General features: G+C 45.6%; 1 protein-coding gene across 1 annotated transcript in view; it reads left to right on the top strand.

The window, feature by feature from the left end:
• Positions 1-10,398, top strand: part of LOC111556554 (rabphilin-3A-like) — an 87,944-nt gene extending 77,546 nt beyond the window's left edge. Inside the window, exon 6 of the mRNA XM_045039064.1 lies at positions 8,579-10,398. The gene's annotated coding sequence lies outside the window, so the exon portion shown is untranslated. The remainder of the gene's footprint in view (positions 1-8,578) is intronic.
• Positions 10,399-18,645: the final 8,247 nt, after the last annotated feature.

Genomic DNA, 18,645 nt, shown 5'->3' with positions numbered 1-18,645 from the left:
TCACTGCAATTATTGCTGCTGTAGTTAACAGTATTTTATATCTATAATCCCTTTTAACTTAAAGCTTCTGTCATGGACTTCCATTTAAACATGGCAGAAAAAGGGGCACCTGAGTGGCTCAGTCGGCTGTGTGTCCAACTCCTGATTTCAGCTCAGGTCATGATCCCAGAGTTATGGGAATGAGCCCTGCATTGGGCTCAAAGCTGACTGTGGAGCCTGCTTGAGATTCATATTCTCTCTCTCTCCCCCTCTCCCCCACTCACACACACTCTCTCTCTCAAAAAAAAATTTAGTAAGTAAACAAATAAACCTGGCAATCCCCCCCCCCCCAAAATCCCACTGACATGAGAATAAAGAAATCAAAAAGGTGTAAGTCCATAAGGCTAAGGGCAATAGGAGCCTACTTGAGATATCAGCAGATTTCTAGAGGCTGAAAGGATGAACAAATGGTAATTTACTTAGCCTAACTGATTAAGCCTGCAGTGAGGGAACTGATCCAAAGGCAGTGCCATTGAGAATATGGACTCTTGGTCATATTCAGGAGTTAGTGATGCCCAGTTCCTCTAAAAGTGGTAGTGTAGAATGAAGCCAACACAGGAGGCTTGGTGGGCATTTTTCATAAGGAATAGGTAGAGCTCCTTCCCCATTCTTGGAAAGCAAGTATAACCGCACTCCATTCTGTCCGAAGAGGTGAGATTTATTCTTGAAGAGGTTGAGCTAGAGAGGCTCTGAACTTCTGGACACAAGAAAATGAGATTGAACGGTCATCCTGAATAGAAGGAGCTAAATAAAAGTCTGCATGATCAATGTGAGATTTATCCAGGCTTCTTCTTCCACTCAACTCCCTGGTCAGAGGCAGCTATAATGCTTCTCCCCAGGCTACTGGGGATTTATCCCTCAGGAAATTACCCAACACACAGGTGGATCCCCCCCCCCCCCCCCGTGAAGCACCAGCCCCTCACTGGACTGCTGTGACACCATATGGCCAACAAGCCCCATGGAAAGCTTCCAGTCAGCATTTTAGTGCCTCAGTCTTAAATATGAATGGACAGCCAGGGATTATCAAAGAATTAGGGAACGTTTCTAACTTGACTGAATTATAGAGACTCAAAGAAAAGTGAAAAAAGGGGGAATTTGGAAGAAACAAACAATGCAAAGAGAAGAAAATAATCAATACATCATAATTAATTTTCATAGATATTAGAAAGATATTACACTCATGAAAGAGACACAAGAAACAATAAAAATTCACATTAAGAGAATAAGAAAATGTTCTTAGCATTTTTTTTTAAACAACAGAGATGGAAGTTGAGGAAATCTCCCAGATTTGAGGAAATCTGCTGAGAAGAAATTGACAAAAAAGATGAAAAGTGGGAGAAAAAGATTCAGTATTCAAACAACAGATATTCCAGAGAGAAATAAAAGTGAAAAAGTATGTGAAAATATTATTGAAGAAATAATACAAGAAATTCCAAGAACTGAGGAACTGAATCTTCAATCAAAAGGGCCCACGGGATACCCAGCTCCTTAAACAACAAAAGATGCTCACCAAAGCATATCAATATGCACTTTTACAACATAAATGTATCCAGTGGGGGAATAAAAACAAACAGTTCACACACAAAGAGCTAAGAATCAGTGTCCAGTTTGTCAGTGGGAACATGGAAGCAAGAATAAAAATTCTGAGAAAAAAACTCTTTCCAGTTCAGATTTCTATACCCAGCCAAAGTATTAGGGATGAGGAAAGAATGGAGTCAATTTCAGACACACAGGCCTTCCATGTACCTCCCAAGCATGCCTTTTAAGGAGTTTCTAAAGGAAACATTCTACCAAAATGAAGGTAGAGAATGAGAAAGACATTGGACCCAGCAATCAGATCCTATATTTGAGAAAGGGGAAAAGAATTCTCAGGATGATGGTGAATGGGGGCTTAACAAAGGCTGTCTCCATGAAAAATGAACTGACAGATTACTTGGCAGATATTTATGTGATGTTTTAAGGGACAGGTATTACTTTGCTAAAAACAGAAACTTAAATTTAAAGATGACATACACTAGATGGTACTCCTAGCCTCCTGAGGTCCAGTGCCCTTAATCTCTGTGAATCCATACAGAAAGAAAGAAAGATGGGAGGGAGATAGAGAAAAAGAGAGAAAGAGAGAAAGAAAAGGAAGAAAAGAAAAAGAAACTAAGGCTTCAGAGGAACTAAGGAACCAGAAACTAAGGAACCAGAGAGCTGCCTGCAATAGGTGGGGGGATTCAAAAAGCCCATCCTCCTTCTAGAACAGTATCCGACTAGGCCATAAGTTGCAGCTTGAGTGCTGGATGTGACACGGATGAAGACGCACTGAAAACATTCAACAGGAAAATCACAGAGTTTGTGTTAACAAATGCTGGCTGGGTTCAGTGTGGGTGTGCCCATCATCTAACAGTATGTCCAAGCCACTTGGACGGTGATTCTGGATCCTCCTTTTAGGGACAAAAACAGAAAAGGCGTAGATAGGACTTTTCTGAAGATTGCTTTGGAAATGGCAGGAACAGCAGTTCTAGTTCTCAACTAGAGAACACATTCATATGAAAGCTACAGAATGGAAAAATCGAGATCAACACTATTCAGAGCTGCAGTATAACCTACCAGCATCATATTAATTTCTTAAAAAGAAATCAGTGGACACTAAAGTGGGCTTAATTTGTTTTTCTTTTTAAAAACCTCCAAAGATAAAAACAGCTTAAAACCTAATTAATGAACACAAAATCTGTTATTAAGAAAAGATGCCACAAATTATAGCTATATTTTTCCAGAATATAATAATGTTATTGTGATTATGTGTTTTTGAAGAGTCATTGTATTTTACAGATACATACACAAATATTTACAAACGGTATGATACGTGTCTAGGATATGCTTCAAAAGAAAATGGGGTGGAAAGACAATAGGTTAGAAATCAAACAGTACTGGTCATGAGTTGATGATTATTGAGTATTAGGATCCATTATACTATTCTGTCTACTTCTGTATATATTTGACATTTTCCAAATAGAAACTTACCAAAAAAAGAAAAAAAAGGCACCATCACCATCAACAAAACTGAGAATCACTGTAAGCATATTAGGCATTTTTCTAGCCAAGCAATGATGATTAACACCTGACTTTGTTCATATCAGAAGTTAGAGGTAAATCTATGACTCTTCAACAGCCTTGGGAGAGTACAACAAAAATAAACAGGAATTTGGCATCTAACCCATTTCCATGACTGACTTAGTTCTTGTAGAGACTTTATACCCTCGACTGTAGAGCCTCTGTATGGTGTTAGGCATTGCCATTTAAAAATATTTACCGAGCTTGTTTGTTAGTGGTTAAAAACAGTGTATACCAATGACATCTTGTATTTGTGAAATATGGTAGATGGGTTTAGGAGAAAAAGTGGCAATTAAAATATGACACATTCTAGCAGTGTTTCCTAGTTTCATAAATGTTAAGGTGAAAAAAAATTGCCTCTTGGAATTTTCCCAAGAATCCTTTTTTTCTCTCTTTTTTAAATTGTGTTTATTTGTGTGTGTGTGAGAGAGAGAGAGGGAGAGAGAGAAACAGAGAGAGAGAGAGAGAGAGAGAGAGAGAGAGAGAGACAGAGCGTGAGTGGGTGGAGTGACAGAGAGGGAGGGAGACAGAATCCGAAGCAGGTTCCAAGCTCTGAGCTGTCAGCACAGAGCCCAATGCAGGGCTCAAACTCATGAGATCATGACCGATTGAGCCACCCAGGTGCCCACCCCCAAGCATCCTTTCTTATCTCAACCCTTTGGCCCCATGCTAAATCAATCTTTAGAATCAGTAAACCCTCAAAATGATACCTGCCTCCATCTTCTCTGACATTGGTGTCCCTGCCTCCTCCTGCTTGTCCCCATAGCACTGATTTGAAAATATCAGCTTCGTGTGCCTCTCTTCTCCAGTGCCAAGCAAGGTGCCTTATTCCAGAAGTACTCGGAAAATGAACACACATTTCCATTAGTGTTTTTCAGAGTGCATCGCGTTCAGCAGGTCCTAGTGACCGACTGATACGCCAGCATAAGCACAGACTTGCACCCTCTGACAGTCAGGGCTTATTATCACAAGGGACAGAAACTAGCTCTGTCTGTTTAAGCAGAAAAGGAACTTATTCCGACGGTAACCCACCGAATCTCCAGGAGGGGTAGAGAACTAGGTTTAGAGGTTAGGTAGCCAAAAATAACTCTTGAAATGATGACACGGAGCTGGTCCAGTAAAGATACTTCTGATGCCACTGTGTCGAGACTCTGGAGCAGACACTGCTGTCCCCCAGCATTGGCCAAGGGGTGTTGCTGTCTGGAACAGCCGCCCCCAGGGCACGGTCTGGGTCATGGGCCCAGAATGCAAGGATGACGTATCAGCATTTTAGCTCCTATGGTGGGGGGGCGGGCTCTGCCTCATAATGTAGGACAGCCCCCAACACGGGAAGGGGGTTCAGAAGGCAGTGTTCAAAAGGAATGAAAAGTGTCCACCCTACACTATAAACAAATACCTTTGAAAGCCAAAACACAGTGCGGAGTAGTGAGTACACAGAGAGAACAGGGGGGGCACATGCTCGCCTTCCGTCTCTGAGTTGATTAGGTGTGCTGTGCGATTTTATTTTAGAGCCTGGACACATGCCCATTGTATGGCTCTTTAGTATACATACCTTTTTGAACTAAGAATTTCAATGCTGATCTTCGATAATGAAAGAATACCTGTAAGTAGCCTTTTAAATTGAACCCGAGGTGGTCACAGAATGGAGGCACTTACTTTAAGTGATGATTGATTAATTACCGAGGGAATCATCATTAAGTAGAAAGAATAAGAATAGATATTATAAATCAACAAAAGGATATATAATAGTTACATTACATAAATAGTACCAGGCTGAATTAGACATTGGCAGATTCACGTAGAAGTGCCTGGGAGCTCAGTGTAAAGTGCATAATCAGATTTAGGAGGTGCTTTTGAGGTCATGGGTGCCAGCGTCCAGCCCAACAGAGAGAGTCCCTCTTATTACATCCCTGACAGGTGGCTCGCCATGCATCATTTTTTTTTTTTTAACGTTTATTTATTTTTGAGACAGAGAGAGACAGAGCATGAACGGCGGAGGGGCAGAGAGAGAGGGAGACACAGAATCAGAAGCAGGCTCCAGGCTCTGAGCCATCAGCCCAGAGCCTGACGCGGGGCTCGAACCCACGGACTGTGAGATTGTGACCTGAGCTGAAGTCGGACACTTAACCGACTGAGCCACCCAGGCGCCCCTCGCCATGCATCATTTTGAGTATAGTGTGTTATATTGTGTGTTTCTGATACAGACTCTATTCATCTCTGAGTCTAACCAAAGATAGCATTGATTTCTTTTGTATTGTTGGTTAATACTCAAGTGAACTAAAACTACTTTTTACAACCCAAACTGTTGTTAACTAGGACTGCCCACTCCCATGTCCTTGGGCAACTGATTTTACATCCTAAATGAAGCCAACATCTGTTTTTCTTCTTTTTTTTTTAAAAAATTTTTTTTTCAACGTTTATTTATTTTTGGGACAGAGAGAGACAGAGCATGAACGGGGGAGGGGCAGAGAGCGAGGGAGACACAGAATCGGAAACAGGCTCCAGGCTCTGAGCCATCAGCCCAGAGCCTGACGCGGGGCTCGAACTCACGGACCGTGAGATCGTGACCTGGCTGAAGTCGGACGCTCAACCGACTGTGCCACCCAGGCACCCCTCTTCTTTTTTAAAAATACTTTATTTTTAAATTTACATCCTAGTTCGTTAGCATGTAGTGCAACAATGATTTCAGGAGTAGATTCCCTAATGCCCCCTTACCCATTTAGCCCATCTCCCCCCCACCCCCCACAACCCATCCAGCAACCCTCTGTTTGTTCTCCATGTTTAAGAGTCTCTGACAACATCATTTCTTCTTAAGTACAGTCTTAGTTTCAGCCCTTGCTCTGGGCTCAGGGATATCAGATTTAATAGTGATTGTCATTCAGGGGCACCCAGGTGGCTCAGTCCGTTAAGCATCCGACTTCAGCTCAGGTCATGATCTTGTGTGTGAGTTCGAGCCCCACATCAGGCTCTGACGGCTCAGAGCCCAGAGCCTGCTTCGGATTCTGTGTCTCCCTCTCTCTCTGCCCCTCCCCCTACTCATGCTCTCTGTCTCTCTCTCTCTCTTTCAAAAATTAAAAAAAAAAAAAAAAGATTGTCATTCAAACACACTAGTGCTTTGAACTTTGCAACATCAGCAAACCTAATGTGCATATGGTCAAGTATACCTGAGTCATTGATAAAACGTTGACATGTCGGTGTCTGAGGCCAACAGAAACCATGTTGGCTTCCACGCCTGTGAACATTCTTTGGGTACAGCTGGTCAACCCAGCTATTAGACCACATCCTAGACCTTATTTCTGCCTCTCCCCCTCAAAGATGACTCCACAGCCCCATTTACAGATGCTTTCCAGAAGGATGTTGTAGATATAAAAATCTGATGGTCTAGCTCTATTTTAAACACACTACGTTATCCACAGTTTAAAGTAGTAGGAGAAATTTCTGATACAACAAAGAACTCTTCAGTGAAGCAAAAACTGTAACCCCAATCCTTTTTTAAGTCTTGATTTTTATATACTGGGTTTACTGTTGGGCTGCATACACATCACACATGAGTCAATATGAAAGTCAAAATTCTATGTTAGGCATTTTAATACAGGCTTTAAAAATTATGACTAGCGATGTGCATAATACACATTTTAATTAAAACAACTTTGACAAATGCTTACCATTTTAAGAGACTGTATGATTTCTTAAGTAAAAACAATTTTTTTTTAAGTTTTTGCTAACTTAAATGGATTCTAAGGCCAAAGAAAATCTAATTAAAATTGAAATGTTCTACTGGAGGGGCACCTGGGTGGCTCAGTCTGTTAAGCGTCTGACTCCTGATTTAGGCTCAGGTCACGATCTTGCGGCTTGTGAGTTGGAGCCCTGCATCAGGCTCCGCGCTGACAGTTCAGAGCCTGCTTGGGATTCTCTCTCCGTCCCTCTCTGCCCCTCTCCCTGCGTACTCTCACTCTCTTTCAAGATAAATAAACTTTTTAAGTGTTCTACTGGAATGTAGAATCTTCAGAAAACCTGTCTTCTAAATTCTGAAGGGGAGAACATTCTTACTCTTCTTCTAAAGGAAAAAGGAAGAAAGGTACTTGTGCAGCAAATTCATTGCAGAGATGGATTCACACTTAAAATATTTATAATGCCAAGTGGTGATATAAAAAAAAATAGGAAACAGAGTTTATGATGTCACTGATATAAGCTAAGCCAAAAAACAGCTGTGGGATAAATAAATTGTTCGTTTCATCATGAATGAAACCTTCAAAACACATGGCAGCCTTTTGCCATCTACTTGTACGAGGGAAATAGGAGGGAGAGTTCTAGCAGCTGAAGTAAGCTCTTATACCAAGACTTCTAATTAACCAAGTCCTAATACCAGTAATTAAGAGGGAAACAACATTTAAAAGCTATATAAAGACCTTTGAATTCTGCAGTTATTAGCTTGTTTGAGACTGATTTTTTAAAGGGGTTTAATGAGTCCTTCTTAAGCATTTACCACAATCATCTTGCTTTGTACCAAAAAAGCAAAAAATGAAACAGCAAATTGTGAATTATCTTGATGGTGTCTAAAACATCGGAGGGTACACAGACAATACACAGATTGTCTAATTATCCTGAAAATGAAATTTATCCCTCAGAACAGTAGTCACAGTTAGCATCTATTTTATAGACATAGAGGATTGGAGCTGGCACGATTTTCTTTTTCTAAATGTGCATATCTTCCATTTCACGGCACAGAAATGAGGTAAAATAAGACTTGCTTGTGGTCAGCAGAAGTGCGCTGGAGGGTTAAAAGCTCTTGGGATGCAAGAACACACTGTCTTCAGATTCTTTAAATTCAGAGTATTTACTGAGGACTTAGACTGTGAACTGAGCACACAATTTCAGTTAAAGCTCTCTTGGGGTGATCGTGCACATAAGCTTGTCATTAGAGACCACTGCAGTAAGCCGTTCTTTAATAAGCCATATCCATGTGAAATCTTGCTGAAAAAAACAACCTATGGTCTAACTGCCTGGAAATTTTAGCAAGCTTAGTATGTGCTAGATCACTTTTTTTTCTCATCTACTATCAGAATTATAAGGCAAGACGGGGCACCCGGGTGGCTCAGTCGGTTGAGTGTCTGACTTTGGCTCAGGTCATGATCTCGCGGTTTATGAGTTCGAGCCCCGCGTTGCGCTCTGTGCTGACAGCTCAGAGCCTGGTGCCTGCTTCGGATTCTGTGTCTCCCTCTCTCTGTCCCTCCCCTGCTCACGCTCTGTCTCTCTCTTTCTCAAAAATAAACAAACATTAAAAAATAAAAATAAAAAGAATTATAAGGCAAGACGTGTTTGGTAGACATTACAAAGAGGAACGGTACAAATACCTGAAATAGGATTTTTTTGGCTCTATTTTAAAGAATAATCCTTTGATAAGAAAGATCCTAATTAACTACTTCATTATACATTTCAGCATAGAGCGATTTTTGTGATTTTCAAGAACTTATTATAAAATACGAAGTGGAAACGTAACCATATGGAGGACACTCAAGCATAGGAGCTTCTTCTGAAGATGGTTGACAAACCAGATTTGTTGACAAGCGCAATCTCGAATGGCACTCTGGTGTCATTTCCTTGAGACTGGCAAATTGGAACCTTCAAGATATGAGTAACACTTCTCTACGTGGCCTGTGCTGGTCTGATCTTCAACTTCTCTGGAAACTTCCTGTGCTGATGATCAATAGTGAAAGTGCCCGCTGGGTTTTCGAAGACGCGAATGTTAAGTGGTGTCCTATTTTTTCGGAATTAATTGCATTTGGAATGTTCTGAGCGGGAACTCTCTGGTACTACAAGCATCTGGTCATTTTCACATAGTGCTATTTCTGTAAAATCTACATTCTTTCCACCATCAGAATCTATTTCTGTAAAACCTACATTCTTTCCACCATCAGAATCTGCTTCCTTAAAGATAGCTGGACCACATCACGCAGTCATTGCCCTTTAGTATCTTTTCCTACTTGAGGCGATAGATTGGTTAAAGCTAAAACACCTGCTAATCCTGTGTCAGGAATTTGTGCCAGAAGCAAGTGAATATCGATCAACATCTCAAATATTACACTTTAAGATCTACTTGTATACAAAACACTATATAAATAGTACACTCCAGTATTACTCAACAACGACTTTTTACCCGAAGAAACCAGGATGGTGGTGGAACAGTGAAGGAGCGCTTTGGGTATTAATCAAAGGGCAGACCAACTGCTTTGTTAAATGCAGCAAAATGCATTCGTCCAGGTACCATTTCCGGATCCCTGCATTTGTCCCCACTGCTCCCTCCAGTCCCCAACTCCCCAACTATTTAAAGTCTTTCTTTTAGAATCCCCTTCTCGTCTCTTACTTTCCTCATTGTCAGCAGGCCACTCATCCTCCAGCTGAGGCCATCAGGTAAAGTCCTTCAACTTCCTGTCCAGCTCCCCTCCACAAGGTGTAAGCCCAGGGGTGTTTTTCCTCCCAGGATAAGGATAAGATCTCCCTCTCTGATTCAAGGCCAGACCCGTCCAACGTGCTGGTCTTCTCACTCCCTGCCTGGAGCTACCCAGCAGAATTCCGTGTGGCTCCCAGGCTGCAACACACACAGGCCCTAGCAGGCCTCAGGTCTCTATGTGGACGCCCCCTCACACACACTTCCCCCACTCTGTAGCTGGCACCTCTCACGAGCAGCTCAGGCAGGGGGACTCGACAGATACGTGTTGAACTGAAACTACTAACTTTTCAGCATGAGTTATTTTCAATAGCTTGAACCAGAACTGAGCCTGTCCCAGATTGTCTGCAGAACAGCATATGATTCCTGCTCCACTTTATTTTTTCAACCCATACATGACCCAAAAATGAGGAGTGAGAAATTTCTAGTGACTAAAGTTGCCAGATAAAATGCAAGCTGCTCCGTCAAAACTGATTTTCAAGTAAACAATATGGATCTTAAGTATAAGTATGTCACAGGGGGCATACTTATACTAAAAACAATTATTCATTGTTTATCTGAAATTCAAATTTAACTGGGCAGCCTGTATTTTTATTTGCTAAGTCTGACCACTCTACCAGTGACTCCTTAAAAATTCTCAGAGGACTCAAGGAATGCTTTAGAGCGCTTGGAGATTTGTGTTCCAACTCTGCAAACTTCTCAACTGGGCAGATTCTGTGTCTGTTAATGCAGCTGGGTTTCTTTCTGGACATCTCAGCAACATACTTTAGCAAGTGCTGTTTATTATATAAAATGTTCGTTTCTTTTGCCAATTTATAGAATTCCTTTCTAATATCTATTAATGATTCCTTTCTAATATCTATTAAGAATACGGTGGTACTGCTCCAAATCTCTTACAAAGCTGATATTCGTATTATCACTATGCCTGAGTCAAGTCCTAGCTACATGTATTAATAACAGTTTTTAAATATTTCATATTTTCAGTTAAACCAGCAAAAGACAATATTGAAGATACCTAAGTCATCTTGGGGTTTCTGTTGTTCATTAATCAGACACCCGAAGACAGACTGTCCCCACTAACAGGCTGGGGAGAAGCAGCCTGGCAGGCGGGGGTGGAGCCCGTGATCTAACCGCAGTGTGTGTGTGTCTTTGCTGGAGAAGCCTTCCCCAATTGGGAAGCATCTGTAAACCCAGGCGCTTGGGCTTCCGTGTGAATGGGCTGGAACCCGAAAAGAGTCGCCTCTTTCAGTATCCTGTAAATCTTGGAGGCTTGAAACCTTGGTTAGCAGAATGCCTCGCAGGTCGTTTTAAAAGACATACCTGTCTCTCTAAGGAAGGGAAAAGCAGGTTTCTTCTGCAAAGGAGTGAGTACCATTTTAGAGGACCGACTGCCCTGTGTGCCGTTGACCCAAGGTGATGGTGCAATGGAAGTTAAACGAACAGCTTGTTCCAGTCCTGAAAGTTTCCTACGTTAATGTGTTCCTGTTTAAGCGTTCTTGACAGCGATTGCTCGTTACTTAAGACACTGACTCCTTATTCCCATGAAAGAAAGCATTAGGGATGAACAGCTCCCTAAGCGGACGGATACGGAGTGTGCCAGCCTCAAAATTTCATCTAGACCGTTCTCGGATTCAACTTGGAGGGAGAGAGTGACCAAGTCCGCCGTGGCCACCGGGTGTCACAAGACGGTAATGAATTAAGACGTCTATCCCGACACAAGCTCAGCACCTGCTTTCCACCATATTGGCCGCTCCGGTTAAGGACGGTTGTCAAGCCACCGGCACCACACGCACACACTGCAGGCATGCAGAACAATGCCTGGATGCCTGCCCAAAACTAGTCTCCAGATGACACACGCGATTTGTGGTCCCATTCCAAAGCTCACCGGGGGTTAGTGGCGTCATTCTCCTGGTTGGTGCGAGAAAAGGGATGGGATTGTTGGGAAAGCGCAAGGGCACGGGGCGCCCACCTGCCGGTGCAGAGAGCGGCGAGGCTCGGCACCACATTCATTAAACTTGATCTGAAGCAGGCGAGCCTGCGAGGTCGCCCCTGAAATATTCATAAGGCGTGTTACCCGACCTCCGCTCGGAGGTGGGGCAGGCGCAGCCCGCAGCCGTACCCGCACTTGGGGGAAAGGCACTCACGACCGCACACGCCACCGCCACGCTCCCCGGTTCCACCTGCCTGGGAAGGAGCGATGCTCTCCTAAGGACTTTCCCGGCAGTTGCAGGAGGTGCGGCGCGCCGGCCCCTGCGGCGGCCCCTCCGGGACGGGGGCGAGGCCGACCCGCTGCCCGCGGCCCCCGCACGGCCCCGGGGGAGCCCCAGGACCCCGTGTCTGCCGCTCGCGGGGCCCAGGCCGCCCTCGGCGTCCCCCCTCCCATTCCGGCCTCCGCCGGGGATGCTTCCTCCAGAGCCCTCGCTCGGTCGCTAGGTGACCCGCGCCTGGGCCGAAACGCAAACGGCCTCCCGCGCGGCCCCGCGCCCCGCCCCCCCGGGTGCTGGTTCTGGGGGGGGCAGGTTGCGGGGAAGGATCTCGGTCCCGAAGCCCCCGCACCGAGGCCGGGCGTGCTTCCCTTCCCAGCCCCTCTCTGGCCACGAGCCTACCTCGCCGCTGCGCCCCGCACGGTGCCGCGTCCCCGTCACCACGTCCCTCCTCCCCAAGGGCTTTCGCCCCTCGCGCCCCTGCCTCTCCGGGGTCGGCCCCCGGCGCGGCGACTCACCGGGCTCCCGGCGGCGGCGGCTGCGGCGGCTGCGGCGGCTGCGGGACGCTCAGCAGGTCCGAGCGCGCGGCGGCCGGGTCTCCATCCCCGCCCTCGGCGGCGGCGCTCCACGCGCTCCGTCCGTCCCCCCGCGCCGCGGCTGCACCGGGAGGCCGCGGCTGCCGCACTGGCTGCGGGCGGGCGCGGGCGGGGCGGGGGCGGGCCCGGAATCTGGGTCGCGGGGAGCGGAGCCCGCCGGGAGGCGCCCGGGCGGCCGGCGGCGGGGAGGCGACCGAGAGCCGCCCGCGGAGGGCGCGCGGAGGTTTCCCGGGGACCGCGACGCGGACGGCGACTGAGCATGCCCAGTCCCCGGGCGGGGGCGCGGACGCGGGGCGGGGGCGTGGCGGGGGCGCGGTAGGGGCGCGGCGGGGAGCGGAGGGAGGGGGGCGGCTCTGGGGGCGGGGGAGCAAGGCGGCCGCGCGGGCCCAGGTCAGTGGCACGGGGCCCATCCGCGGGAGGCGCGCGGACCCGTGGACCTGTCGGAGCGAGATGCGCTCCCCGCTCCCTTCCCAGAGAATTGTCCAGAAGTCAAAGTTTGCTGTCAGTTCAGCTGCGGCCCCGCGGCCTCTCCCAGGGATTCCCGCAGTCCAGACGCCCACCCCACCTGCCTTCCTGTGCCTGGGGGCGGGGGGGGGGGAGGGGGGAGGGCAGCGTCGCCTTTCCCAACTCCTGGACCGGTCGGGTCAAGTTCTCCCAGGGCCAGCTCTTTCATTAGGTGTAATGGAGAGATCGAGTCCGTCTTCCCGGGTCACATATCTGCATTTCAACCAGGGCTTCGGAAACACTAGCCTCACCCCGGGGTTAATTGTTCTGGAGGGATGGTCCACCTCGTGGTCTGGGACTCTTTGAGGAGCATTGCTTCACCGCGCAATAGCGGTGGCCCAGGACTGCTCCGAAGCCCGTGCCTTGCTTTGGGATGGTGCTCGGTGTTCAATGAAGAACGTTTCCTCCCTACCTAAGCGAAAAGCTGCTCACGTTAGAGGCAGCATAGGTCAGGGAAAGAGGATGCGCTTCGAGGTCGGCCTTGATTTTCAGTGTCATTTCCTACCCTGGCTCCCTAGCCATTGGGCACCTCTGTGACCTGGAGGGTGGGGGTCCCGATCTCTCCGGACTGTTGTGAGGATTAAGTGAGGCAATGCGGTCAAACGAAGCACTTGGTACTAGGTAGATGTGCACTGAACAAGAGTCCCTGCGGGTCGCGCGTCCACTCTTCCGTTTTCATGAAAGGGGGTGGGGGGTAAGTGCTAATCTTTAAATGGTGAGCATTTGTGCTGTTGCCTTGAATTGAATAAGCTGAAACTTGGATCTTTCCAACTTTTTGTTACAAAACATTAGCCACTATTACCTCGTGGTTCAACTCTCCAGTTTCTTTGTACTTCCTTGAAGAAACCTCTAGGGAAAAGCTAGACCAAGGCCGTGTATAGGTGGGACGCGCTTTGGGCAGGATTACCTACATAAGAACTGCACTCTATCGTCTTCTAAGAGTAGTTTAATTGGCCTGCATTCCGCTGTGGTCCGTGTTTCACAACTATTGCAGAAAGCGAGGGATGCCTGTATGAAAGGAAATTATAGTCTGTTGTGGGGAAGGTAGGTGGTAAGCACCCAAACAATAAATGATCACCGAGGAACAGGTCAAGACTATTTTTGTGTTTGTGTTATTCATCAAATTGATGTATGCAGTCCTGATTCGTCCTTCCAGAAGTATCAATAAAAATATTAATACTGGCCCTAGGCCCACCAGATTACATGGACCTGGCTGCTGACCTACTTGCTGTTGAACCACTGATTTTTACACCTCTCTTTTGACTCCCTCAGCTAAAACTGTCCTAATCCCAAACGATTCTAGGTAGGTACCTGCAATCCCATATGATGAATGGAAGATGGTGAGGGGTAGGCCAGAGAGTTTAATCCCCACACCAAGTTATAGCCTTTCTCTGACTTCAAGGAATCTCCTCTCCAATGGCTAGATTTAGCCTGAATGCCCATAGCTCTGGAATCCCAATCATCTCTCCCAGGATCATACACCACTCCCAGTCCCTCACCTTCTCACGACCTTTGGCCTCCGTGTATGTGAATAGTTCTTCTCTGTCGTACATCATTTGACTGTTTGGATCTACCCACGATCTGAATGACTCAATCTTTTCTCTCTGATTCTCTTAGTATCTGAGCATGAGACAGACTTGGGGCCACAAAGAACCAACTTTACTGAAGCGGATGTGTTCCATGGCATTGATGACACCCTTGTCACGCGACACCCTGTAGGGCAGGATCTCATTCATCCTTAGATGGCCACACTAGCTGGTGATCATTATACAATAGATCCTCAAGATAAGATTGTGGAATGAATAAATGAATGTATCCAGGTTCTCAATTCTTCTTGCCTTCTCAGACTATAGTTCTTTCTAACTATTCTTCCTACTAAGGCTAGGGTTTGGCTCCATTTCATCCTTTTCTACTCCACGATTTCCCTCCTGCCACAAATGCACAGATTTCTGCACTTTAGGGTCCACAGAGCATTCTAGAGAGAGCCTTAGCCATAATTTGTTACAAATTTGTGTGTTTTAACTAAAGCCACAACCTATTATCTATCCAACAGTATCACTCTTGCTTCCTCCAATCCACAGCAACTATCTTTAAAATTGGGTCTCTTTTCCAACTCCCACCCACCCACCACGTTTTGAACAATGAACCTCTGGCTCTCCCCACTGTAGCAGTGAAGAGAGACCATCAAGGGTCATCAGCTCATTATTATAAATATGTCCTCCATCCCCTCTTTCCTCTTCCTCTTCTTTCTCAGCAGAGTAGGTATTATCCTTATTCTCACGTGCTAGTCCAGTCCAGTAGACTATTTTCTTCCATCTTTGGTCCCTCCCTTTTGGCTATCACCAACTTTCTCTCTCTTATCTCTCTCAACCACCTTCTATCTTCTGATAAACATACTCAGAGTTTGCTAGGAGACCTGATTTGACACCATTGCCCTTTTAAGATGCCTAAAAATGACGGTCTAGTATAATGCTCTTAGGGGTTCTTTAAAGAAAACTCATTCGCTCTTTCCCGTCTCCAGGCATTTCTTTTGTGCCTCATCACGGCTACAGTTACAACTGCCAAGTTTGTAAGTACACAAAGATGTGTGACCTCATGGCCTGCTAACTGAAAAAGCTTTTCTAAATATCTCCATCATCAGACGTCTTTTATCTGTTAGTAGAGTACCAGCTAGGTGCCGTTCAAGGAAAACTCCTCTGACGTGCAGCTTTGTCACAGGCAAATAAAGCATTTCTCGTCAGTTAATCAACATTGGAACACTCAACGGATAGACAGTGTAGTAGGGTGACATACAGAGAGGCGTGTAGAGTTTCAGGTAACAGCCTGTTGCAGACTGCTGCATCTTTGGATTCATCCAGAAAGTCCTCCCGGGCTTCCAAACTGGTGAGGGTTCTTGCCCAGGTGGCTTGGAAGCAATTAATTGTTGGAACGAAGGAAGCCAAGTGCTTGGTGACATTTGCTACAGCAACGTTACATAAAGTGAAAGCGTCAGCCTGGAAAGTCAGGGATGTAGGCTTCATTGTTTTCAGTTTTCTCCCTAAAGTGAGGATGACGAGAAGAACGTCTGCCTCAGAGTGTTGCTGGCGGGATTAAATGAATGATTTGTAAGGTGCTTAGCTTTGTGGCTAGCCCATTGTGCTCAATAGACGTTAGCCATGAGTCTAGCTGCGTTGCTTTTGGATCAAAATCGTATTTAACAGATTACCGTGAGATCAATGGACGTGGTAGTTGAAGGAACCGAGATCGTCCGATGTAGCATTTAGACATAATGAGTGGAGACGATCTACAGAGGAGGAAACTGTGCCACCAAAGCCTGCCCTAATTACAGCAGTGGAGCTGAGGAGGAGGGGAATGCTGTGGTCCATCATCTACGGGATTCCACGTCAGCTCATTACAGGTGACGCAGAGTCTGGGTCTTTCCAGGCAGGTGGGTATGCCGCCCTGCTCAGGAGATCTCTCCCTGAACATCATCCTTAGGAATGTATTTGAATAAAAGCCTCCCCACCCAGAGGTTTCTATCTTTGGCAAGGGTTCTGTTGAGCAATGGGCAAGTGGGAGTTTCCTGCCGGGATCATTTTGTGGGTGGGGTGGAAGTCAGGGCCCATGTATTTATTTTTAATCTAGCTCCGGTCTTGGGTTTTTTGACTTGAAGAACTGCTGGTAGAAGATGTATGTGTTGTGTATATTGGCATCATAATGAAACCAGAAAGGCAACCTCTGGGCTTCAAAAGTATTGGGCCTTGTCCCCTTTTGCCTAATTGTTGTGTCAAGTTTAGAAATCAATTTAAGGCCGTTCTGTCTTCCAACAGCATGGGTTTTGTAAGCCTGTTGGAGTTCTGGGTACAAAACAGAAGTGGCAGCTGGACCCGGTATGCCTGTTAATATCTATGTTGATAAAATTGTGCCTGGGATTATGTGAGTGTTAATCATCATGCCAGAGAATTCTCGAAACCAAGTACAATAAGGCTCTTAGACACGTTGCCTGCCATGTTAGTAGTTCTCAAAATATGGGATAGCGAGGGCTTTCCGGGGGCCTAAACACTGGTCCAAAATGCAACACGTTTAGTGATCATTTATTGAGCACCTAGTGTATATAATGTATTGTGTTAGATAACTGGGGGGACAAAGATGGATAACACACCATCTATGATCTTGAGGAACTCCTATCCAAAGAGACGTATAAACATGTGTGTACACACACACACACACACACACACACACACACACACACAATGTGGGCTTTTTCTCCAGGTTTTCTCTAACATAGGATTAAATCTCTACTAAACCTCCTTCTGTTCCCCTTTCAATCACCCTGTCAGACTCCTCTGGGCCTGGTTTTTGTTTAAGATGTCACTGCCCCATGACAATGCAGGCCCCAAATAGCTGTGAGTCCTGGTGCTCAGTCTTATCAGCCAAGTCCAAGGGAGTTCAATTAATCTCCAAAAGGTGGCTGACCCTGCAGGAATCCAAGAGCAAGAAACTGATGTCAGATAACAGGGCACACGTTGGAATATTTTGTGACTGACACTGTCTGATGCTCCTACGTGGAAATTTTGGTGGGCCCAACCTACAATGGCCTTTCCTGGTGGGCAGCCTTGAGCTGGGGCATTGACGTTTAATATGTGGCAGCTTCTAGACTAGAATATATTTAAGGAGCAAACTAACATTTTTGAAGGGTTTTTTTGTTGTTGTTTGTTTTTGTTTTTGTTTTAGAGGACAGTCAAGTTTAGTGGATGGGAGAAAATGTAGGCTTCTATTAGTCTTTGAAAATCAAGCTGTGATTCGAATTAAGAAGTTGTGTCATTTCTTCCTGAAAATTGATGCTGCTTAGGTTGCAGTGAAATCCTTTGGTAAAACTCTGGAAAGATAAGTTACCTGGTTGGATGCCAAGATAAACTTCAAGGACAATTCAAGACACCTGCAAAAACACGTATTTTCCCATGGACAACAAATAAGAAAAGGCATTTATTGAAAATGACATGACCTAAAATACATAAAAGTAAGTGGGGATGTCCTTGGCTTTGTGGATGGTGCTGGGCTAGACACGGCTCTATATATGGCATCATTTCCCTTACCGGTCAAAGCCTAGCCAACTTCTTGGATCTCAGTAGTGGTGTAAAGGAGTTTCATGTGTATTAAATTTTAAATTGCTCGTTGCTGATCCTGGGGTTGGAACCCTGCTCCACATTGTTTTAGGTGGGACAGTGAAATTAGCTGTATTGTTTACGGCATCTTCAAAGACCGCTGAGAACCAGAACTCATGGCTCAGGTGATCGGACTTGAAGGAATCCGTGTTCAGGGATCTCAGGATAGATACAGCAGTGCCCAACTCTCTGTTGCTTCTGGTGTTGACTTGGGGGACACAGCCAAGAGGGATGTGGCCAGACTTCACCCAAAGGATACAGGAGTGCTGATGCATAGGCACACATGTACCCCAATGTTTATAGCAATGCTTTCAACAATAGCCAAATTATGGAAAGAGCTCAAATATCCATCAACTGATGGATGGATAAAGATGTGGTTTATATATACAATGGAATACTACTTGGCAATGAGAAAGAATGAAGTCCGGCCATCATTTGCAACAGCATGGATGGAACTGTGCTAAGTGAAATAAGTCAGGCAGAGAAAGATGGATATCATATGTTTTCACTCATATGTGGGACTTGAGAAACTTAACAGAAGACCATGGGGGAGGGGAAGGGGAAAAAAGTATATATATATATATATATATATATATATATATATATATATA

The sequence above is a fragment of the Felis catus genome, chromosome D1, assembly GCF_018350175.1.
Source record: "Felis catus isolate Fca126 chromosome D1, F.catus_Fca126_mat1.0, whole genome shotgun sequence".
NCBI classification, from domain to species: Eukaryota; Metazoa; Chordata; class Mammalia; order Carnivora; family Felidae; genus Felis; species Felis catus.
The sequence above is the reverse complement of the archived record's forward strand: the minus strand, read 5'-3'. Positions and strand labels throughout refer to the sequence as shown.